At 53.0% G+C, this 4,512-nt stretch overlaps 1 long non-coding RNA gene across 1 annotated transcript in view; it reads left to right on the top strand.

Moving 5' to 3' along the window:
* LOC115299808 overlaps positions 1-2,030 on the top strand; it is a 2,273-nt gene extending 243 nt beyond the window's left edge. The window contains exons 2-3 of the long non-coding RNA XR_003912342.1: positions 714-884; positions 1,735-2,030. This is a non-coding gene — a long non-coding RNA (uncharacterized LOC115299808). The remainder of the gene's footprint in view (positions 1-713; positions 885-1,734) is intronic.
* Positions 2,031-4,512: the final 2,482 nt, after the last annotated feature.

The following is a 4,512-nucleotide window of genomic DNA, read 5'->3' as shown; positions in this document are numbered from 1 at the left end:
CTCCCGGGCGGCTCTGGGGACTCTGGGGGGGCTGCGCCCCCTGCCCCCGCTGCGGCCGAGAGCGTCCACCTCTCATCCCCCCACGCGCGCCCTCCCCGCCGGCTCCGGAGCCGAGCGAGCGGGACCCTGCGGCCGGCGCCGGCCTTCAAGCCCTCCGCACCCCCCCCCAGCCCCAGGGAGTGCAGATCCCGCTGGAGGGTGCAGCCCGCGGCCCCTGAGCGCCAGCACGTTGGGCCACTTTGGGCAAGGCGCGTCGCCTCCCTGAGTCCCGGTGTCCTCCTCCTCTGCCCCGGTGGAGGTGATGAGAGGGAGCCTGCGGGGTCGGGAAAGGTTTTCAAGGAGATCGAGGTCAGCGAACCGCACTTTGTAAACAGCCCGAGACTGCGCAGCACGTGCTGCGAAGGTTCAGCCCTAGGACGGGGCATTAACGCCCCCGGGAGTCCCCCCTGCGTGTGTAACTCAATGTTCCTTTATTTGCTGAGGAAATCTGTGATGCTGGATGATCTTCGTGTGATGTCAATGGTCCCTTAGAAATGCGGAGATCCAAATGCACAAAGAAGAGTTCCTCCCCGGGGCTTGCGTCATCCCCTTTTCCTTCTGTCCTGGCGCCACCACCTTCCCTCGGACCACCCCACGCGAGAGGAAAAGATCGGAGCGGTCATGGATGGGCTCCTGTGCCAGGCACTGTGCCCACTGTTGGCTCCCTTCTGCAGGGGAGGACACAGACTGAAAGGCAAAGTGACATCCCCTTGTCAGGACAACTACAGTGAAAGAACACCCAGCCCTCAAGGACAGGGCGGTGACTTCAGGGAGACTCCAACAGCACAAGTTAAATAACAGTAAAATGGGAATGCTTGGAGGCTGTGCCGGAAGAGCTATCAAAGGTGATGATACACTGTGATTGTCATTGTTTTGATAGCCGGAAGCCCCGGGCGGGCTGGTGGGCTTCGTGGAGGCCCTCATGGGGTGGAGTACAGGAGGTGGGCCCCTTGTAGGTACAGGAGGCAGGGCCCTTGGAGGCTGGGAGAAGTAAGAGGAGAGTGGAGACTTACTCAGGAGAGTAGTGGGTGAAGTAGATTCAGGCCAACCTGCCAGGCGCCAGAAGTATCGGGATGATCCTACCAGGCCACCGGAAGACCCCTACAGCCGTGAGCGGTGGCGTGATGTGACCAGAGGGGCGTTGCAGAGAGATCTGCGATGGAATATGCTCTTCCCTGTCCTTTGTCCCTCAAGAGCATCCTCCACCAAAGCCTGCAAATTCCATCTCTCCTTCCCCTGTCGCCCCCTTCCCTGGGTCCAAGAGGACTAGACTCCCCTTGGGTGGACCCCTCCCTTGGTGCGTGCCTGGCCCCTGCCATCTCCAGGCCTCACCTCTCCTCTCCTCCCAGCCAGCACCGCAGAGTCATCCTCTCTAGGCATTGCTTCCTGGGATCCTGTTCCTTGCTGCCACCCTATCTGGTCCAGACGGCTCCACCTCAGGCCCCACCCAGCTGACCTCAGGGCCCTGCCGGCTCAACACTGTCTAAGCTCGAGTTCATTCCCGCCCAGGACCAGCTTTATGTAGCACACCCCTCCTGCCTCTGCCCTAAGTCACATCTGGGCTGTCTCCTGCAGGAAGTCCTCCTGACCATCAGGCCATCCCTCCCCCATCTGCACCTGCTCTGAACCTGACAGTCCGGGATTGATAATCTGCTAACCAATGTGTATCCTTTTCTTCCCTCTACTGGGTTCTAGTGGAAAGGCCCCAGACCACAGTCAGACAGCACTGGACAGGAACTCTGGCTACTTCTACTACGAATGACCTTGACAAGACACAGAACTTTGAGTCTCTTTCCTCACCTGTGAAATGGGATAGCAATACCCATTTCCCAGAGCGGTCAGAATCAAATGAAATGGTGCAATTAACGTGAGTCACGGAGCCTAGCACACAGTAGGTCTAAAGACACAGGACCTTCTCTTTTTCCCTCAGACAGCTTCTGAGCTGAACATACCGAGGCACTCAATAAATACTCAGTGATGAACCAAGTGAATTGCTGCATTCATTTTTGTATTGTGGAGATCATACCTTAGAGGATAAGAAACATACCCCGTAGGTTTCCGGGGACCTTTGAGATTTACAAAACATAAAATCAGAAAGGTATAAATCTCAGAACTAGGCCTTGAGTCAATAGACTGATGCCAAGAGGGAAAATGTAATGTATTCAGTTCTATTAGAAACACAAACAAAGGCTCTTTGGTGTCCGGAATCCTGATCCCTTTATCTTCTTACCCTCACTGTCCCTTAAAGAAACAAAGAAGTAGATCAAAAGGGTCCAGCGGCAGGTGGGCAGACAGACGGATGGTGAGCCCCGTGCAACCTGCACCTGCTGAGATTTTGCCCACAGGAGAGTTCGGCCCGCGGCAAAGCTCGGCTTGAGTATCTTGGAAGCCAGGGAAACGGGTGAACTCAGTTTCCGGTCTGCCTGACAATAGCCTCGGCCATATTGGCACTTTTCAAAGGTCGCCACGTGACAGATTAGTTAATCCTCAAAATGACCCTGAGATGGGGATCGATGGAGACTTAACAGTTAGCAGAGAGGGGCCTCTCCTGAGCTGAGCCAGGCTGAAAAAGCAACCGCGCCAGGGGTCCCGGAGCCATGGGAAATGAGGCACCCCCCACCAGGCTTGTCCTTAGTGGGGGGTCGGATGTGGCAGGACAAGGCAGTGGCTTTGATAACCAGGCGAGGAAGATTCGAGTTTTGAGCATATAGTCAACCCGTCTGTGCATTAGGTACCAAGGACACAGAATTTCCAGGGTGCTGCATCTTTTGAAATGATTCTTACTAATAACAACAGTCTCTACTAAGCTCTTTCCTGGTGACACGTCATTTATGCCTCCAGCAACCTTTCCAGAAGGTGCTTTTATTGTCCTAGATGAGAACAAAAGGTAAAATTTGATGAAGAGCCTATTGCTAGAAGGAAGGGCACCTGGGTTTCAATTTTATGTCTGTCTGAGCCCAAGACGATGCTTCAGCCCTTATGTGAAATGATAGCTCACCTCAGAGACAAAAACAAAACAAACGAAGAACCCTATATGGGATCCTGCAGCTTGGAGTTGACCTGAGCCACCACCACAATGGGACTGGGCCACCTTGCAGTTGTTACCAGGCCATAGGAGACTCCCCCGGCTAGCCTGTGTCCCTCACCAAGACAGTCATTCCCAGGTCCAGAGTTGCTGAGAGAAGGAAACACGGTCACACGCGGGAAAGCTCTTTGCCAGGAAGCTGAACCCCCCTCCGGTGGCAGGTTAAGACTGGTCGCACAGTGTGGCCAGCGCTGGTGAGGCTGAGCTGGAGGCAGGTAAGGTGTGATCTCGGGCACTCTGTGAACAATTTGCTTAGGGGCTCACCCACCTGAGGGCTGCAGAAGAGGGGTGTGGGACTCTTGAGAGCCACCAAATACAGAGACCCCCCAAACCCTAAAACCACAGCCCCCAGCACCACCACTAGCATCCCCCTGGAAGGTTCCAGATCTGCCCCCGTCTCTCTGCTTTCTGCCGGCCTGGTCAGGTTTCTCCATTGCTGTGAGGAGGGACTGTTAATGAGGGACAAGTGCAGCAGAGACTCTAGTTGGACACCTGGATGCAAACCCATCTCCAGCCGTTTCCTTTCCTTTTGCAAAATTTCAATTAATTTTGTTTGATGGCTAAATTAAATAGTTACATGGTTCCAAAGTCACATCCGGAAAACACGGTGCTCAAAAAAGTCTAGATCCATTCCTGTCTCCTCCTCCCTGTCCCTTCCAGCCCATAAAATTACCATTTTGTCTATTTTTGGCTTATCCTTCCACTGAGGGTTTTTAAAATACAAGCAAGTATTTGAATATATTTCGCTCTCCTTTCTTAGATCAAAAGAAGCGTATCACATCCGCATCTGGCTCTTTTTCACTTAATAAAATATCCTGGAGATGTCTCCATCTCAGATCCCTTTCATGGCTGCATTGTACTCTTGTATGGTGTGATATTCTGATATAACAAGAAATAGATAGGGGCGCCTGGGTGCTTCCGTCGGTGAAGCATCTGACTTCAGCTCAGGTCATGATCTCATAGCTGGTGAGCTCCAGCCCAGTTTCGGGCTCTGTGCTGACAGCTCAGAGCAGGAAGCCTGCTTTGGATATTTTGTATCCGTCTCTCTCTGCCCCTCCCCCACTTGTGCTCTGACTCTGACTCTCTCTCAAAAATAAATACACATTAAAAAAAATAGATAATTGGTCATCACCTTCAATTCCTAGCACTTAAATCCCCTGGAATTTCCTAGGTGAGAGAAGCATCTTTTGATGTCATGAGGCAACTCTAGGTGGACTCCTAGATAGCTTCTGAATAGAGGCCGGTCACTAGGACAACCAAGCCAAGATTAGAAGCCTGGAACTTTCAGCCCCTCCCCTGCCAATTTGGGGGAAGGGAGGAGGGCTGCAGATCAAGTAATGATCAATCATGCCCATGTGATGAAGCCTCCACAAAAATCCCTGGATGAC

Source organism: Suricata suricatta, chromosome 8 (assembly GCF_006229205.1).
Source record: "Suricata suricatta isolate VVHF042 chromosome 8, meerkat_22Aug2017_6uvM2_HiC, whole genome shotgun sequence".
Taxonomy (NCBI): Eukaryota; Metazoa; Chordata; class Mammalia; order Carnivora; family Herpestidae; genus Suricata; species Suricata suricatta.
This window is presented reverse-complemented; position numbering and strand designations above follow the sequence as displayed.